We start from the raw sequence: 21246 nt of genomic DNA, 5'->3' as shown, positions 1-21246 counted from the left end.
CTTGCATGCCTCAAGTTACATAGCTTCATCCTAGGGCTAATTCAGAGCTCCTTACGTGTACTGGACCGACAGTTTTCTTTGCTTCTAGCTACCAATCAGTGTTTTATTTTATTTGCTTTTATTTTGTTTTTGGTTAGGTTCCCTAAACTACCAGCTTCTAGCTACTGTACCATCACAGAAGACCACTTGATCAACCCCATATATGCTATGCCTTAAAGGGACAGGAAATATCAGTACAGGATATTGCCATGGCCCAATTACATACATATACACGTCACAATTGCTCCAGTACTGTCAGGCCTGCTGAGATGGTTAGAAAGAGCAATTCCTTCATATTGAACAATGCAATATAGTGCAAAAGTTGACTGTATCATTAATGAACTCATTGCATGAAAGTCATATGATAATTGTTGCACACAGTTAACGGGGAAGTTTGATGCAGCTGATGGTCAACATCTGTTAAAGACCCAGTATTTTTGGCAAAAGAAAAACTGTAAGAGAAAAAAATCTATGGACAGTAAAATCTCTTCTATCTGGCATTTCTACCAGAAAGTCCATTAACTGACCAGCTGGATGCAGGGGGTGGGGGGATTGGAAAGCTTGCACACAGCAGTGGCCGCCATCACCCACCACCCTGTGCTGCTGCTGTTCTGCAGATGGCTGCCACCACCTCTGAGTTATAAAAATAACCAGAATTTTTACGTAACTGGCAATCCCCTTACCCCAGGGATGTTGGATAACAGAGATTTTATTGTACTAAAGCATCTTCACTGCTGGCCAGACACAGGGAGAAAGGGAACTAAGGTCAGGACCCAATCACTTCTCAGGATATGTTGTAAAACATTATGTTCAGGAAGCAACACATGGGAAAACAAATATGAAAGGGAAAAAGGGAAAGAGGAGACAATACAAAGGGGAAAAATAACAACTATGATACCTTGCCAATTATCCTATACAGAACCAGTCCTCAAAAATCAATACAGCCAATATTTTTTAGGGGTCCCATGCCTAAAGAATCACAATTTACATACCACTACCCAGTAAAATCCAACTTAAGAGGAAACAAGCTTTCTTGGCTTTATAGCAGAAGATTTCCTTGTCAAACCTTCTACCTGCTGCTGAACCTTCTTTAAACTTATAAAATTGTCTTCCTTCTATGCTGCAGAATTTATACAAGACTCTCAGAGATCCCACCTTAATTGTTTCAAGCCCGTATCAAATCTATGATTGGATATAATAATGTTGCTATCGTGTCCTTGGATCATGACATTTTTTTTCTGTGAAATTTGCAGTCTGTTATAATAAGCTAATGGATAAAATGGATAGAATGAACACATGGATAAAAACTCTGATATAATTACATATTGTTCCATTACATTGTGTCACTCAGAAAGCATTAGAGCTGCACACAAAAGTCAAAACAAACTTCTATATTCTCAGAACGACAGAGCTTTGCATTTCATTTCAAGTTTTCAAAAGTGATTAAATTTCACACACAAACCATGTCCGCGTTTCCATTCAAAATTGTCCTGTTTGACTTTTACTCTTTAAATAAAACATTTTTTAAAAGTCAAAATTAAACCATTTATCACTTTCCTTATAGAAAAATCTACCTAAAATGGCATGAGACACATTTTAATATGCTATATATTTTCAATATCATGATAAACAAAATTATTGGAGTCACAAAACAACTCAGAAGGAAATAGCAAAATAATATCAGAACGTTAGAATCCCAGACACCAGTTCTGTCACTTTTACATGGCTACAGCCATCAAGCAGCACCACAGATTAAAACTGATTTGTAACATAGATAAAGTCTTTAGTTCTCTGGCCAAGATTTTTTAAACACAACTACAGTTTTTGATTGTCTCAATTGAATGTCCAACCTCAGACAGAGTAAAAGGCCATGATTTCTCAGAACAATGCACTGAGCATCCACCCGTTGAAAATCAGGCCCCTTTAAGATGTCTCAGTAAGAGCCCTCCAAAATTTTGAGACACTGAAATTCACTTGTCGTGTCTGAAAATCTTTTTTTTAATTCCTGTTGTAAGATGATACACACAGTTTCAACACAATTTATCCACATGAGGTCAGAAATGTATAGTTTCCTTCACAAACTAAAGGTAACTAAATATTATTGCTGTAGAATTTTTTTTGAATAAAATGTTGTTCCAGAGGGATGTCTCACCTCTATATCACACTAGTGTTAGCAGGGCTTAACACTAGGTAATAGCAGTAAGAAGAATATCCCTGTTGCATGTCATGAATCCTGTTCAATCCATCAGTCTCTAAGACATGGTGATTTTTTCCCCCTTTCCTCCATGGACCTCCAGGTTATTCAGCAAATGGAGCTGAACTGCTCGACTATCATTCACCCACCCTGCAGAAGACCCTAAATGGGAAAGTAGCTTGATTGTGACATACTCTTTCAGACACTGATCTATCTTCCAGCTCATCAAACTGTTATACTGTGGAGAATTGACTAGTGAATTTCTCTTCATTCCCATATCTGTAATTAATTGCAGTTTCAGTCTTACCGTCAAAAAAACCCAGATCAGACGATCACCACTGATGAACACCAGGTCACAAAAAGAACTAAGCATGTGCTACAGCTATATTTTTCCCTTTAATTGAAAGGCTTTTTTAATAGGCAGTAATTAAAATTGCCCTTCTGTGTTTATATACAATTTGTATAAGTGGAGTGTTTAAACTCATTTTCAAAGAGAGCTGCACAAGTCCATACACACTCTACATGTATAAGTTATCTATATTATAAATAACAAACTACTCCAACAAAATAATTCATAAAACATCTTTTCCCATCTCAGTTTCCCCCCAGCCTTATCTAGCAGTCTTTACTGTGTGCTTCTCTAATAATCCAAATTCCTGAACGACCACAAAAAGGTACCCATTCATTTTATAAACTAACCTATTAAAATATATTTCTTCTTCTCCCTCCAAATGGTTAAATTCCACCTCTTGCCCCCTCAAAACTACATTTGCTAAGACATTTAGTAGGCACTATTCATGGGGGGGGAGGGGTGTATTCATGAGGTGTATACTACCTGGAGATAGTACCTGGAGATATATATCTATATCTGTATCTCTATATAGATATAGATCTATAGCTATATAGATATAGATATATGTATGAATCTCCAGGTAGTAGATTCAGGTGGTAAGAATCTCACCAGCTGAATCTACTACCTAGCGGTCTTGTAAGGCTGGAAATAAGAGCTTTATATCCTAGAAAAAGATCACTTTCCCAGTTTCTAACCTTGGAAAGTCCCAAGGCACAGGATTTTAATGTCATGACATTTTTATGTACAGAAAAACTCTTTTAGGCTATTTTTAGAGGTTTCCAAGGCTCCCTCTGTGCCCTTCATACAGACAGACCCGTGGCAACTAAGGCATCGAATTTTAAATTACCTGTGCAGGAAATAACCCATAAACAGATTTTTTACACTTATGATAGTTTATCTGCAACATATATGGCATGTGCGATATAGATGGTGGATGACTGAAACAAATCTCAACGTAAGGCTAGGCTCACACAATCATATTTAGATCCCTAAAGAAAAGAACAGATTTTTAAGAAGTGCTGAAAATCTCACAGCTCCAAGTGAAATCTCTGTTTTGCTCCAGAATAGAAAGAGCTGCCTTCTGAAACTTCCACTCCCAAACTGGCACCCTAGGTTTTCTAGCCTGGGGTCCCTCCCAAAGCTTAACCAAGCCAAAACTTAGCAGCCAGTAAGCTCTAGAGGACAGGACAAAATGTCTTTGTCTGACCTTTTGGCTTGCCATATGTTGTCTAACTCAGCAAAATATATATTTGGTAGTTTCCTTTGAAGTGAGAAGGAAAACATAACTCATTCCTTCAGGTTGTGGGAAAGGAGCGGATACTCTGAGATCCTGCAATTCATAAATATCCAAGATGGGAAGCTCATTAGGGACTGTATTTTATATGACAGATGTTTTCCATCCTCCTCATCTTCATCTTCACTCTTTCCATCTTTCCACTACCTATCACTCAGTTAAAAAAAAGAATTCATTTTAGGTATAATACAATATAAACAGACAAAATATCCCTAATAGTTATCCTGGTTATCATTATTTTATTAGAGAATTTCTATGGTATCATGCAGTCTCCCATACTGTTTTCCTTGTTCCTAGAAGACAATGATCTATTTATATATTAGAATGTATATATTAGATTAAACAGAAGTATTAAGAAAAAACACATTGAATCATGAAATAGTAGCTATTATTTCCTATATCAATATTGTGTTATTGCCACCCCCCTGGATGTAGCCTCAACATTTCAAAAAAATTAATGACCAACATTTTAAAAGAAATAAACAGAATGAGAAAATATTTTTCTTAAAAGATGGGTTTCATTGAAGAATGAAATGCAGCCACACAGCAAACTTTGGCCACATGGCACATTACTTCCACTCTGTACTCATTCTCATTTGTGGGTGCAAATAAGTGCTCACCACACCCAATCTATATTTAGGTGGCTTGTTTGAATTTGCCTAAAACTAAACTGGGACCAGTGCATGCAGCCATTCATCACTGCCTGACAGCTTGGGGTAAGTAATTTGGGGTGTGGGGGAATGATCCATGGGGTGAGCTGTTGGGGCTGGGTGGGGTTGGTGAATCTGTTGGGGGTTAATGGGTCCAGGGGGGCTGGCAGATCCAAGGGGAGTTAGCAGGTCCAGGGGAGCTGGCAAGTCCATGGTGGGGGAGGGAGAAGGAGTTGCCCAGTCATGGGGGCTTGGAGAGCTAAAATTTGCCCAGTCGTTGTCCTGGGAATACTAACAACACAACCCTGGAGCTGAGGTGAGCAGCTGGGCTTTCCTAGTCCCGGTGCAATGCTGTGAACGTGTGCAAGCACTCCCTAGATGGCATTAACCCCTTCTTAGATCAAGTTAACCCTTTCTCAGTTTAAATTACTGCACCTTCTGCAGTGCACTAACTTAGATCAGGTGTACCATTTCTTCACCAATTTAAATCCCTGAATGCCTGCATTAGTGGGTATTTAGACTGAATTACCCCTGACTAGGCCAATCTAAATCTAGTGATTGTATGTACCCTGTAAGAACTTTCAAGGCAGGGAAGTATGAATGAATAGTCAAATAGAGAATTACAACATGTGTTTAGCTCTACACTTCTTTGGTCTTGTCCTAGAATGTGTATAATACCTACACCCTTGTTTTTTAGCAACAAAATTTGGGGGGAAAGTGCAAACATTACATGAGTACCCTGGATCCACATGAAAGTTCTTCACTAAAGTTCATCTTGCTCTTTTTGATACACATTCATCAGCAAACTTTTGCCACTGAATTTGTCCTTAATGATTGCTTTATGAAACAAAGGATGGTCTGTGTAATGGTCTTGTTACACTGGTGCAATCCCACAGAAATCAATGGAACTGCACAGTTGGAACATAGAAAATTAAATTCTGGTGTGGAAAAAAAAAAGATTTCTTTCCCTCTTACCTTCGTGTCCCCTTACCTCCCCAAACATTGTAAGGCCCTAAAAGATCATTAATATAAGTAATTTATATGATATAGAAAGCACAAGGGCACTACTCAGCATAAAATATATGCTTTAGGGAAGCATTCCACCCAGTATGCCAGCAATTTAGTCATGTTTTTTACAGAGCACAGCAAAAGTAGATGTTCACACACAGCCAGTCTTACCATAAATGAGGTTAATTTATGTTAGCAAACTGTCAAAGAACCTGTCATATCCTATTGTCTTTCCCAGTACAAAAATGTTAAACAGATTACAAGAGTAAAATAATGGGGGGTGGAAATCACACGCACTGTATAAAATCATCTGGTTTGCAGTAGTCTTTTTGGAATTTCACTTTCATCTGATTTTAAAGGATATTTGTTGGCTGCTGAATTTTTGTGTATTGAAAAAATAGCAGTCTGCTGTACCATACGGTTTATTTTTTTCTGAAGCTACTAGGGTAATAACCATAATATAAATTCAAGGGCAAATGCTTTGTTCCTTTATAAACTTGAATTAGTAATTTCATCCTCTTCACCCAGCCTGCTTTTAATGAACTCAAGGATAAAATTTGATAAGTTCATGGAAACAATTAAATTACACAGCACAATGAGTAAGATGTGTTAATATATTACAGGCTTCTAAAAAAATAGAATGGGCCAAAATGCAGTGGAATGGTTTAAGAAAGACTCTACTATGTTGTGGCTACCACAAGGCTAACATAATGACTGACATTATATTTGCAATTTTAAAGGCTTTATTTGCACACTGCCCTTCAAGACTCTTCTGTTCCAAAAGGTCAAGAAAAAATACTATCACAAGAGCATGTTTGCAAGTTGTTTCAAAGAAATTGTGAGCAAGGTTCAGTTACCCAAAATGATGGCAGATGTAACAGTTGGAAAATAGCTTTTTAAAAAGCTGAATCACTACTAGGAAAAGTCACGTCCTCACCTGAGACAGAAAAATTCAGTGTATCACAATGCAGCACACTGGGGCAAATTCTGACTTAAGTTGTATCTGTGGCCTCCCATTGACTTCTGTGGAGTTGCTTTCAACCTAATTTAGTTCAGTTCAAAAGGCTTCAGTCAATATACAAGCATGAAGGAAGAGGGTCAAAATTTTACCTACTGTGCTCAAACTTTCTGAAAACACCCAGTAAGTATGGCGGTTTGGAAACTAAATCTATTTCTGATAAATCAATTTTCTCTGAAAAAATAAGAAATATAGGAGAAACTGACCTTGTCACCATTGCTTTTTATTTCCTTGATAATAAGGATGCCTTGGTTAAACTTGTAAAATTTACACCAAGGAAGTGTTTCTCTAAACCCACTGCATTGTTGCTTCATTGTAAAGAACCTTCAGAATAACACCAAACACTTGCTAAAATTACTCCGAATAGAGTTTAATATTATTGAAGGTAGGAAGCAGTAAAATAGCCTTTTTCTAATGTAAAACTATTGAACCTAATTCAACTTGGGGTCAAGAAAAAAACACCACTGACTCCATCTGTTATTCCACAGAAGATCTGGCTCACTGTGCCTTTGCTCTCTCACTTGACTGTCTTGAAACACTATTGTAACCTTAAGTCTAATACTTAAAATTGTACTTTAAACTTCCACCCTTAGAAAAGTGCACTGGACATCTTTTTTTAAGGTTCATATTCAGCTCTCCCATGCTACTCTTGGCTGTAGCCCTGAAAAAATGCAACTCAGTCATCCCCACGCAACACTACCACACACTGAAACCACTGCTTGCCATTGGTTAGGATTAATGAGAGTCACATGTATTATCGTACACCATGGTTGATCCTACAAGATGCTGAGAATCTCTTACCGTGTGTGCATGCCCCAAACTCTGATTTAATTCAGGACATTCAGCCTACATGTGATTCGATGCCACCCCGTTCAATTCCTGAAAATCCATAAATGCATCTGCTTTTGTGACACATTGTCATCTTATCATTAATACTGAGTAACAAAAAAAGAGCAAGGAGGTAGTGAATGCACCCACCTTTTGCACTAGCTTTTTGTCAAGGACTCAAGAAGATTAGAATATCGTTACACTTAAGAGCTTAAGTCTGCTTACATGTTTAATAGGTAGAATACAATCTGGACCTTCAAGATTAAACCAATTGGAATTAAAATAGCCACTATTGGATAGGTATCAACATTATACATAAAACAGTATAAGTGCCCAAAAACTGGTCTGCAGTCATAATAGAACAAAGGTTTGGCACACATAGACTGATTTAAAAATGGCAGAACCAGGTTTAAGATAGACCTGGATAGATGTGCACTCAGACTTAATCAATCTAGGTCAGACTGGTACATTAAACTTCTGTACCAGATCACCTATCAATTCATGTTAGGTCACTGTCTGTTGGCATCCCAGAAACCTTTGTAGCCCCCCACTAGCCTATCCTCACAGGGAGCCATGCTAGCACTCACCCCATGCTTGGCTGCTCCAGCTGAGCATCCAGTGGGCTCCACCCCTAGGCTCCCACAGACCAGAGCAAAGCCTGTGTGCCCAGCTCTGCCTCCTGCCTATGGTGAACTGTCAGCCATAGCCAGGCAGGGAGGAACTAGGGACTTTTGCCATATGGACCTGGCAGCCAATCAGCAGTGGCCCAGCTGCTCAGCTGTTCTTGGCCTTCTCCAGCAGCACAGGGAGCCTGTGGGGCCTTCTGAGAGGCATGTGGGAGTGCCCCCAACCTGGTGGCCTCAGCCAGTGCAGGCAGTCCATGTCCCCTTCACCCCCCACCAAAAGGCAAATGTGTTCTGTTCACTCCCAAACCAGCCTACACCACTTAAGTATGAAACCTGCCCAGCTTTGATCAATCCACCTTGGGCTTTTTGACCATCTGTACCTAGCCTATGCACACATGCAAGGTACACTAGGGTCTTGTCCACATAAGAAATTTACATGAATATACTGTAAGTTGTAAATCTAAACTCCTACAATCCTATCCATATAACTTACTTTTGTTGACAACCTCATTTAGTATTAGGGGATGAATGCACAGCATATTTATGACTGAGTAAATTAACTTTACTCTATGGTAACAATAAAGCAAACACATGGTACACAGCCAATGCTAAAGTAAGTCAGTCCACTCTAGGGTCCCTCCGAAAATGAGCCACTCCACAATGTCTCAGAAAATGAGGACTTGTTTTATGCTGGTACTATTGTCACAGGTGTACCAGTTGTGTGCACTAGTCCATTTGCATCCCTGAATTCAAGTCAGGCACAGCAACAGTGTCTACGGTGGGAAGATTGTGTATCTACTACTTAAGATGGAGTAAGTTTACTAATAGACTAATATTTGGGGAAAATCCTTTCATAGTAATCATCAGGGATCAAAGTTTTCCTTTAAAGGAGAAAAATGCAGGAGTGCAGGTTTCCACTTGCAGGCAGGCAGAATTCCAGCCTGCAAGGAGCTCCTTGGAGCTAGACAGAGGTAGGCAATTATTTCAGGCAGAGGGACTGAGTTTTGGCAAGCCATTGAGGGCCGCAGGACAGGCAGCCAGGGGAAGATAAATATTAATTTTCTAAATTTTTTAGGGGCCCCATGGGCCAGATAGAATGATCTGGCAGGCTGCATCTAGCCCACAGGCCACATTTTGCACATACCCCGCCCCCCCAAGCTAGGAGCAGCACAACACAGTGGGAACCATGTGCATGTTTCATAGATTTCGTAGACATTCATAGGGCTGGAAGGGACCTTGGAAGAGCCTTGAGTCCAGCCCCCTGCCCCATGTGTGCGCATGTACACATGCACATCTCCAGCAATACAGCCAGACAGCAGCAGACAGCAGCTCCACGCTCCAGCCACAGCCACTGCCTTCTGCATGTCAGTGGAGACTTGGGTGCTGGTGGCCAGCTGCAGCTGGTGCTCACAGAGCAGGAAATGGGTAGCTATGCAGTCCATAGCCCTGGCAGCTGGAGAATCAGAGGGCTGTGGACTGGGATGAGGGGCCACAGTGGGGTGGGGGAGCTGTGGGTCACGAGTGAGAGGCACCAGCAGGAGCACTGGCAGAGCCAGGGGGGGTTACAGGTTGGGAGTGAGGGGCAACAGCAGAGCTGCAGAGGATGGGGCCTGGAGATAAGGGGCATTGGCAGGGCCAGGGAGCTCTGGGGGTAGAGTGAGGGGCACCAGAAAGGAGAGGAAGGTGTGGGGGGGCTGTGGATTGAGAGTGAGGGTACCAGCAGGCCTAGGGGGAGTGGGGAGCTGTGAGTTGGGAGTGAGGGGCACCAGCAGGGATTGGGGGGGGAGCTGTAGGTCAGGGGTGAAAGGCACTGGCAGTGGTTGGGGGCTGTGGGTTAGGATTAAGGGGCACCAGCAGGGCGTGGGACCTGTGGGTCAGGAGTCAGGGGCACCTGTAGGGCTAGGGATGTGGGGGCTATGGATTGGGAGAGGAGGGCACTGACAGAGCCAGGAGGCTGTGGGTCAGGAGTGAGGGGCACTGGTAGGGCTTGGCAGACTTGGGCTTGTGGCTTGGAAGTGAAAGGCAACAGCATGGGCAGGGGCAGGGACAGGGCAGGGCTGCTCAGTGCCACAAAGCAGTGGGGAGCACAGCCGCAGCTGGTGAGTGAAGGGGGCAGGGGGACCTCTGATTTTCCATGATAAAAAAATAAGCTCAAACGCCAAAACATTTACGTATTTAGAATTAATTTTATTATAATGACTGAGGCACGGGTAGGCTTCCAAATTGCTTTAAAATTGTAAACATATCAATAAAAGACTGTGTTTAACTGATATCTATATACATAGTGGTGTTTCATTTTAATCACAGAACAATGCAGAGAACTGTTTATTTTTACCCCAGAATCTGGGATTTTTAACCAGAGAAAACCAGGATCCCTGATAATCACGTTCCAGATCTTTACCCTAAGAGTTCCTAGAAGTGCTTTAATCTAAACCCTCCCAAACTCCCACTTTTAATCCCAGAATATGTCAGTGCACATTGGGTGCTTATAAATAATAACTAAATAACTAAATAATAACTAAACCTATTAAACAATGCCAGTAGAAATCTATTAACATAACAGAAAAAAAGTCCGATGGCGGCAAACACAATTCCATTTACATTATGGTATTTCTATCAGGTTGTAACATTATTCCCAGGTCAACAAATAAAATCCACTGATCCTTCAATAAGATCCCTAACGTCAAATGTAGCTTCCTCTGTGATGAAGTTTAAATGAATTATGATCCCTAACTACAACCCATATAAAGAATGCCACCAATGCAAACATAATTCACATATACTGCATTACATCCCTTGACTCTTGTATCCTGCTTCATCTCATCTGTTTACCTGGAAAGCTGCACATACAAATACTGTAACCTAAACTGCAGATGTTTTACCTGGAAGAGATTTCATTACTAAAGTCTCCTTGTTCTCCTCCTTTTCATTAAACTTTAAAGGCTAACAAAGAATTTAAAATTCCAGTTTTTGTTTTTCTTCATTATTGTCTCACAAACTGTTAATTAGAAAAGATATTTCTTACTAAATGATTAGCTCTTGTGTCTGCTTTAACACTTGAAAGGTTACAGCAATAGGAAAAGGAAGGAGCTTTAATTAAAGAATGAATTATTGAATATGCAATTTTAATTGATGTGGCCCTCTGCTATTATTTTCCATGTTTATAGATATTTTATGTGAATCTGTAATCAAGATGGCACAAAAAGACACTTTAACTACTGAGGCTAAAGGAAGGAAGGGCTGCTGCATGATCGCATTCAGCCATTTAAGTTCAAGAATCATGTGAAGTGTGGTTTCCATGACAACAAGTCACTAATTGCTAACATAAAATAAAATAAAAATCAACCTTGACTGAATTTGGCAGCAACATGGAAGATGAAAAATCCTTAAAATAATCATATAATATTCTTTTTCTGCATGATGAAGAAATCACATCCAAGCCCACCTTTTGAGACCGGATGAAGGCATCCAGAGTTCTAGGTTTAATTCAGATTTGGCAAAACTGGCTGCATACAGGATTCATTGTGTGTCACACTTAATAGTCAACACCTACCTTCAGCAAGAGATCAGGAGAGATGATAGTGATGAGGTGCTGAAGGATTTTTGCATCCTTAGGCTACAGATCAGCAAAGGAAAATGCCATAGAGAATGCATGAAGTAAATAAAAGGCACAAATAAGAGGATTTAAACATACATTCACAGGGAGAGAAGAAAAGCAAATTAGAGGGAGAAAAGGAGGGGGCGGGGGGCAAACCCTATACACGCCTCCCAATCTAACTTGTTAGTAAGGGGTTTCAGACCCTTCTGGCTTGCAGATTAAGAGCCTTTTGAGACTGTGGAAAACTGTTCAGGAAGCACAATGGTACCATTCAAAATTCACCGATTTATGAACTGCTACATATCATTTGTAAAAATTGCTTCAGCCTAAGTTACCTTTCACCAGCTCTGTAAGTCGACTCACTGGGTCACTAGGAGTGAACAAGAACATTTTGATAAATTCAGTTTCCATGACAATGAATTAACCATGGGAAAGGGGGAGGTGTTGAAAGATCTGTGTTCTGTAGAATACTCTTCAAATGTTTGCCTGTTTTCATTTTTAGCCATTTAGTTCTCATGGCTCCGTTCCAGGACTCTTTAATTTGCCAGTAGCTGTTTTTCCTCCACAGATTAGAGGAGTAATTCATCAGTGAATGTTTCACTCAGTGGTCCCACCTAATGTAAGAGAACATAAAAATGATTTTTTCCAATTATACTTTTTGTTTGTTTAGAAAGAATGCAGCAGGCTTTTTGTTGTTCCACAACAACCTGGCTACAGTGTTCTCAGTTTTTCTTATTTGTCACCCATTACTGTACTTAAGAATACAGTTGCAACCTGTGAGATGTTGGGAGTTGATTTTAAATACCAGTGCATCCCCAAAACAAAACAAAACAAAACAAAGGCAATACTTTTGATTTTCATGCAAGATGAACAAGCCAAAAAAGTCATCCTCTACAAACCTAGTCTATTCTACATCAGTGAAAACAACTCAGGAAAAAAGAAGTAGCATTTCTTCCTGACAGGAAGACTTAAAATTATGCTTCATTTATCTAGTTTATAAAAAACTGAAGAAGCAGGACACTTAGTAGGGCCCAAACTAAAAACTAGAGGGAGAGGTTGTGTACTGCAGTGGGGTTTGAATCAGGCCTTTGTACCAGTGAGATAGAAAAGGGAGATCTATAGCTATTAATTAAAAGTCTGTTTCCTTCAGATTGAGGGGTGGAAAGTCTAGTAATTTGTCCCATTCAGGGACAATTTCGACAAATTCAGCTACTCCAGATACCAGTCCAGATACTAACCAATTGCTGCAATGCACTCCCCAGTAGAGTCAATAGGAATTTGAGGGGTTTAACATTTTGCATCCTTTGCTTGCCTGCTGAACAATGTCATTTTATGCACTGTATAGGGAATGGAAGGGTTTTGCTGTAAAGTTGCTGGTGACTGTGCCAGCCCAGCAGGGGCCCAAGTGTCTGCATGATTTGCAAAAGAAAAAAAATGTTACTAGAAAAAAAAAGCCATTTGAGAAAGACAGAGAGGGAGAGAAAGGAAAGGAAACAAAAGAAGCAAGTCAGATATCACTTATGCAAGCACAAAATACCTGCAGAACTGCATTCTATGAATTTCAATAAACTACTTTCTTTTTTTTAATAGTCATCTATATCTGTGTTTGTATCTATATATCTATCTGCCTATCTATATTTAAATTCATACACACTTTTCATTCACATGTATACACACTTTTGCTCTCTCACACACACACACAAACGCATATACAGACAGATACATTCAAACGTACAGAGAAAAAAATATAAACCCATATGCACCCCCCCATATCTGCACACTCAGAGGGACAGAGGAACGTTTATTCATAATTGCCCTGGATCTGACAGCTAATGTTCACCCATAGGCTGCTAGAGAACTCCTAACTGAAAGAATATGGTAATTTTCTTTCATGCAAATATTATTGGTATTAGTGTATTGTGAAGGTTGTACATGGCTAAAATGCAAAGTAATCAGTTTAGTCAATGAGATCTTGTTGTTCTGAAGCAGCCCCTCACAAAAGAAAAATAAGAAGAAAAAATGAATCAGAGTTGATTGAAATTCAGTAAATCGGTAGCCTTGAGTCTCTTAGTCTTGATTTAAAATAGCAGGGGCAGTTGCTGTCAGGCAGTTGAGTGCATGTGGACAAGAATAAGCCTAATGACTTCCTTTGTTCATCTGCCATGTGGAACTATTTCAACTTTCTTATCTAGGATGTGAATGAGGTGTGTTAATAGCTCCACACTTCCACCCTTGAAACCGAGGAACTAATGCAGGTAGCATGCACTCGAGCCCCGTTGATATTAATGGTGTGAGATCACTCAGCCTGCTGCTTTCAGTGAAACTTGAGTCTGCAATGCCCACCGTGAGAGACAGATGTCTGATACTACTTCACTTTATCCATGACCTTCAACTGGCACCAGACACTGCTATGCGTCATCTCTTATTAACGTTTTCATAGGTGAGAGATGGATAAACAACAGTGGTCTCAGACCTGTAGATTGCTAATAAGTGTCACAAAATACACACTGGAGCTCAGGTGTAGATCATTAAAAAGAAGCAAGAATGAGGAGAATAATGACATGTCAATCCACCTTAAGTCAAGCTTGACGTCCTCATGATACTAGTTAGCACCATACACAGGCAGTTTTGTCCTCTGCTCACTTGAACTTGAACTGCTAAGAATGCAGCAGTAGAACTTCTTTTTTTGCGTTAAACCTTGAGCCTTTGCTCAAAATAAGGAAGAACAGAAGAACATTCAAACATTTAAAATTTCATTTTTTTCCCCTAGTAAAGGTCTAAATAATCTAGTCAAGCACTGTGAACTTTAACTAATAGTTTCATGCCACAGTAATAGCACCTATTATTTGAATTCATTCCCCACATTGACAGCACAATTCAGACATATTCCAGCATATGACATTTTAAGTGACTTGTGATTTTCAAATGTACTTTCTACAGTATACACATACTAACCACAAAATATTTTATACACACACACACACACACACACAGAACTTAAGTCACTCTTACTTTTTCCATTATATACCCCAGTTTGAACTGCCGGGAAGTATTTTTTAAATTTACAAATTCATGTTACTCTTGAGGTATGCATACATACAATACCATGCTATATTTAATCAAAAAGAAATGATGCTTCATAAGTTATTCCAGGGCTGTCAGAAGCTTTTCACTCAGAGCCCTATTCTTCTACACCTCTTCCAGTCACCATATTTTATAACACTCTAAGAAAATGGACTATAAGAAATAAATAAAAATGGTAACTCAGTATTGAGCAGGAAATTGCTCAAACAGCAGACGTTTTTGAAAAGGATCATTTCTCAAAGAAGCCAGAATAGCTGCCACATGTTAAGCAGCTCCATGTGTGGCATTTCTTATGGATAAGAGCAAGTCACTGATTTTTTCTCCACAGAGCAACACAAGTAGATCTGTATAAATATACAGATAGAAAACCATAGCTGGGAGGGAGAAGGGATTCCTTTGGGGCTTCTTCTCAGGCACTGAGAGTAGGTGTGAGTGGGAAGTGTAGAAGCAAGAGCTGATCCCCCACAATACACACAATTATACAACAAGAGGGGATTCTGACACATACATTTGGGGATTTCATTTCCAGCTACAGCCAGGTAAGGTAAAAGAGTGTGCATTTGTTTGTGTTTCTCTAAATGAATGGGGAATCCAGCCCTGTAAAAGGGCTGATATTAGCAGACCCTATTCTAATGTTTGATCCCCCCTACTACAGAGAAAAAAATGAGAGTCAGAGTACTGTGCATCAGGCTGACTTGGATACTAACAACTGCAGACAGCAGTGTTTGTCATTGGGAAGAAGTGCTGGTTCATTGAAGTTGAAGTGTGTGAGGCACCTATCGATCAGTTGGAGCTATTCTCAACTTGTAGCAACAAAAATGCCTAGGGCAGTGGGTTTTAGACTATGTTCTAAGCATATTAGAAGGGGTGATAAAATCTAGTCCTAGTAACAGAGAACTCATCCAGCTCAAAGCTTTTTGACCAATAGGCCAAAGAATCATTACCACTGACAGCAAGATAGGACTGACAATCTAGATCAAGGAAAAGAAGCGACAGAGAGCAAAGTACAATCCTAATGGATTCTGGAACACAGAATGCCTTCTCTGGTATATTGACAGTTGTGGAAGAAAGCCACCTAAGTTGGTCAGAGAAATCCAACACCTATCTATGAGTGTCCCAACTTAGAAACCAAACTGGGAATTGGACTAAATGACCTATGGAGATCCCTTTCAACCCTACTTCTCTATAATTCTGAATTCAATATTGTTCAATCATGTCAGAAAACTATAATTTCAGATACATTTCATTTAGCCTGAGAGCTCCCAATAGAAGCCCTATTTGGTTGAAATTATTTTTTGTCACCTTCTACCCACTTGATGAACTTTCTTCTGTGCAAAGTAGGAAGTGGTTGGTCCTTGGTTACAATAGGTTAAAGATGCATCCTGGTTTCTGAACCAACCCATGCTATCACCAAGTCATACAGAATTTGTCTACAATTAGGCTTTTGGGCAAAGGTTTCTACCACAACTACCTGGTTCAATTCCACCAGGAAGACTGAAAGCCTTAATGTATGCATAGCTTCCATGCCACTAACTAGCCACTTCCTTTAGTCTTATGTTGCCTAAATCTGCTCCAGGCAGACCTATATGGAAGTAGAAAAAATGTCAGAGGCTGCCAGTGCTTTTCCTATACCTGTGTTCCCTTCTCAATCGGTAGTAGAAAAAGCATGAAATTTTTTACAAAATATTTTGGTAGGTTCTGAGGTTTCAAAGACCAGGCTACAGTATGTTTCATCAGGATAATTGGCCTATCATACAGGTTATCTACCTGGAAATAATAGACAAAACTCTGAAGGTTTCCCCACTAATACAGTATGAACTAAATGATATGGGGGGAGTAAAACGATGTAAAAACCCCTAGAAGTCCAAAATTGACAGTTGTGGAAAAAGGTACAGGCCTCTATCCTGCAGCTGCCCAGCTGAAGAACAAGTATGAAGCTATCACACCTGACGAGAAGGACCCCAGTCCAATGGCAGAGGAGCCGAAACCATGCAACCCTAAAGGAGGGAGGATTGAGACCATTGCTACCAAGAAGCAGCAATGGTTGGTGGTGTTTGGTGGCTCCTTTACATGTGGCATGGAGGCATCCATCTGCTGCCCTGACTTGTTGGCTTGGAAGACCTGCTGCCATCCAAGAACCTGAATCCAAGATGTCACAGATAGGTTTCGCTGACTCATTTGATCCTCTGTCTACTATCCTATGCTGCTCATCTATGTGGGCACTCATGATACTGCCAAGGGAGACTCTGAGAAGACCAAAAGCGATTATACGGGTCTAGGTGTACCAGTGAAGGGGACAAGTGCCAAGGCACAGTTTGAGGTGCAGTTAGTAAGGGAGATAAAAGTCAATACAAAGGAATTGTATAAGTATGTCAAAAGTAGAGGAAAACTAGAGGTTGTATAGGTGCCTTACAGAATGCAGGAGGCAACCTGATCACAGACGATGCAGAGAAGGCTGAAGTATTTAATATTTTTTTATTTTGGCTTTCACAAATAGTGAAAGCTCCCAGCTGACAAGTGCAGTTAGCAGCAGAGATAGGGAAGGACACAAACAGTCTGGAGTCTTCAAACCAGGTTAAGGAATACTTAGAAGAACTAGATGCTTTCAAGTCAGCAGGGCCAGATGGGAAACAGTCAATGGTACTGAAGGAATTGACTGAGGTGGGCCCATATGATGGGCAGTCCTCATAGCCAATCAGTGATGACAGGTGGGGCCACTGGGGGCCCTCAGCCAATCAGAGGGGAGGGGGTGGCTACAATAAGCCCTCAAAAATAGCAGCAGACCCCGTGATCTGCCTGTAAAATGACTAATAGTAGCTGTGAGGTCTTATCATTCCTGAGTAGAACCTATTGATTCATGGGGCATTAACAGGGGTAAACCAAACCAAAACTTTTATTGAATATTGAGGTCAGGCATTGGAAACTTTACAAGGAGTCAGTTCCAGAAAGGGAATTCTCTCTCCCTCAAAAAGTTGAAACATAGGAATAAAGAAGCAGGAATCCTCAAAAAAATGCAGGCAGCAGCTAAGGGTCTAGATCTTTGTCACCAAAGCTATCAATACCTGACATACTACCAAGTATCTTCAAAGGTCTGGTATACCAAAATATTCCAGTTGAACTTGTTACATAGGCTATCCAGGAAAACCAGTATGATGAAGAGGGCAGTATGAATCAAACAGTAAGCCTAGAGAGAACAGGTAGAGATTGATGGGAGGCAGGGAAGTTAAAAGGAGCAGCAATGAGTGAAAACACTCACAACTGGGAAGGGTAGAAAGACAGATTTCATGGATGAGGGTGATGTACTGAGCTGTAATGCAAGGAAATGAGAAAGCTGATACAGTTTTCTAGGAAAACTGGTCAGACAAGGTTTTAATTATTTTATCTTTATTTATTTATATTAGGAGCTTGTTGAATGAGCCTGGGGTCACCAGGGACATCATTTGCATGAGAAAAAACTGAGGAAGGTTATTGTAGTAGGCAGCTGAGCACTGCCGACTCCCTGCAGCTATAATGAAGGAATATGAAGCCAGTAGAGATGCAGGGACGCATGACAATATGAAAGTGTCACACATAATAAGTGATGCTTGGCAGGTCTGAATTAGCAGCACCTCCCACACCAAAAAACAGTCCCACCTACACAGCACCCAAATTCCGCCCACTTACAAATGAACACAACACAAACTCTCTGACAGCTCTCTGGTGCAGTCAGCAATACATTCCATGATTGTTTCATCTCAGCCAAATCTTTGTAACCATCTGGGAACTAAGAGCACAGGAGATTTACAGAATCTCGGTTAAAGAATCCTTTTTGCATTCCCTCTAGTCTTATCTCTGCCATAAGCAACACTACAGCCCCATCCACAAACCAATCAACATACATCAATAAACCCATTGTATGTAGTCCGGAAGAAAAAAATATTTCTTTTAGTGTAGCCATGCTGTCTGTTAAGCTGCCTTTTGAATGGGAGAAACATAACCTCCATCTCCCAGCACAGGAGTCTCACAGGAAGCACACCCAGATGTCAATCTACAATTTGAGGTGGAAAATATAGCAAACACATGTTAAAGTGAGCTTTCTTACATAGTCAAATGCAAAACAGTTACTGAGGACACTAATCCACCCACTAAACAATAAATACAATCAAATCCAAACATACATCACCCAGTTGTCAATGGCAGGAGCCTCACCAAAGTCATGTAACTCCTGTTCTGAGTGCCTTACTGAAAAGTACTGGCTTTAAGTTACTAAAGGAATAATTACTCCAGCTTTGGTATTAGTGGTTGATTTCAGAAACTAATGAACAAAAATTCTAGTCCCTCCATCTCAGGAACAGGATGACTTCTCCAGTTCATGTATCTGTTGAGCTTAGTACACAAATTAACGTTTATACTCCACTCCTACTACTGACCCCTTTGGTGATCTAAAAACAAAAAACAAATCATAAGTGTTATTTTTTTAACCACAGTAAAAAAACCCAAATCTTTTATTAATAAAAATACCCAACATCAGAAGACTACAGCCAAGCTATCAATCTACACACATTACAAGCAAAGTAATGTTTTCCTAGAGATTTATAAACATAAAACCCAGACTGAAAAAATAAATATATTTTAGAAACCCAATACATAATTGTAGGAAGTGCAATATGAGAAATATTTTCACTAACGTGGAATAATCTGTAATGAAGCATTCATTCATGGCTCTACTTGTCCTGACATTTAGATCATACAAGGGTATACCTGACATCTGAATGCATTTCCCCTAGCTCTCTATCTTTGATCACACTTTCTTCACAATATACAGTGTACTACTGAATACACAGTTTGCAGAGCTGTTTTGACAATCAGGAGTATTTCCCAAGAAATATAAAAAAAGAGCTACTAGATCTTCCCCTATAGAAATCTTGTCAGTGTTAAAAAGCAGTAAAACCTGACTTCAATAACTGGTATTAGGTTCTCAATAATGCCAAAGTCAATAGCTGCTCTTGTAACGATGTTACAGTTTAAGCGCTGCTGCAGGCCTGTGCTGGTCTTGAACATGGGATCAAAGAGATAAAAGCAATGTGACTGCATTGTTTCACCTTATATTCTGACACTCTAAGGATCTTTACATGAGTTCGATTGTCAGTGACATTTTGTCATTGATCTTTTTTAACATATCTTTTGCATCAAGGGTTCTTTTTTTTTTCTTTTTTCAAGAACCTCCTCTTAGGAAGATTACATCTAAACAGGTTAAATGTATGTGTATCTACTGTCTAAAAGAATCTAGAAAGCTAACCAAAAATTCAACTCAAGATCTGTAAGCAGCACACTGGAATGAAGATAGACATAGCTGAACAGTTTTTTTCTTTTTCTTCCTTTCTTCCTTTCTTTCTTTCTATCTTTCTTTCTTTTTTTTTTATTTTGAGTCACCAAACTTTCAAGGATATTGTCCTTAATTTCAATACTAGTCAAAATGAAAGTGTATAGGTGAAATTCTGCCTCCATTGAAACCAGTGGCGAAATTGATGTCAGACTACAATGGGCCTAGGATTTCACTTAAAGTTACTAAGTCTGTACTGTAATATATCCTAATATGTTGATATAAGTCTCCATGGGCCAGATTTTCAAAAGAACACAGATCCAGATTTTCAGGTCCTTAGAATGCAGTAGTTCCTCATGTGCTGCACTCTCTTGAAAACTGAGCTACTTATTCTGGAGACTATATAAGCAATGAGCTTGTTTGAAAAAAAACCTCTCATCCAATTTTCTCATATATAACTATAAAAAATATCAGTAATGTTGGTTTTTATGTTTTAATGATACGTAAGAGATCTATAAAGTAAACGCCATTTCACAACCCAGCATAAACAATTTTACTTCATTAATAATTTTCCAGTTTTAACATTTGTTTGTGTTCCATTTGGGATAAATCTTGAGTATTTTCTAGGTTTTGTCAAACAGACATACACACATGGTTCCTTTCCTCCTCCCCCAGCTCAGGATAAACAACAGCTAAGTGTAACCACTTACCAGTTATTTGAGAAAGACTCTGGTCCCTACTTTATCTCATTTGGAGACGAAGTTTGAACATGGATCTCCAAAACCTTAGGTGTGTGCCCTGCCCATCAGATTATAGAACATGGCTTTGGCCCAATGAATTTTTAATATTTGTATGCAATAGACCAGTTACTGGTCTAGCAAAGAGAAAAACCACATTGGAATATGGCTTTAAATCTGGAATTCCCACAAACCCAGATCATTTCCCCAACTACAGATAACAGAACATATCTATTTTCTCACATTTGTCATCACATTTAGGCTATTCTCTCTAACATCTCTATAAAGCATATATTTTGTAATAAGGGCAATATTCCCCCAGGGCTAAGTTGAGTGAAACACAGTAGGAATAATTTACATAAATGTGAATCATGTAATTGAGAAAGTTCATGGAGGCTCTGGACCATGCTGAACCAAAGAAACTTTCCCACAATATTTTCATTGAATGAAATATGCTTTCTCAAAAAGTTTTGGTTTGGTGAACTGGCATCTTCAGGGAAAATACATTTTTTTTAA

At 39.7% G+C, this 21246-nt stretch overlaps 1 long non-coding RNA gene across 1 annotated transcript in view; it reads right to left on the bottom strand.

Moving 5' to 3' along the window:
* Positions 1-11703, bottom strand: part of LOC149874937 (uncharacterized) — a 52316-nt gene extending 40613 nt beyond the window's left edge. Inside the window, exon 1 of the long non-coding RNA XR_016438791.1 lies at positions 11563-11703. This is a non-coding gene — a long non-coding RNA (uncharacterized LOC149874937). The remainder of the gene's footprint in view (positions 1-11562) is intronic.
* Positions 11704-21246: the final 9543 nt, after the last annotated feature.

Source organism: Crocodylus siamensis, chromosome 1, assembly GCF_052110815.1.
Source record: "Crocodylus siamensis isolate JL-2025a chromosome 1, ASM5211081v1, whole genome shotgun sequence".
NCBI classification, from domain to species: Eukaryota; Metazoa; Chordata; order Crocodylia; family Crocodylidae; genus Crocodylus; species Crocodylus siamensis.
This window is presented reverse-complemented; position numbering and strand designations above follow the sequence as displayed.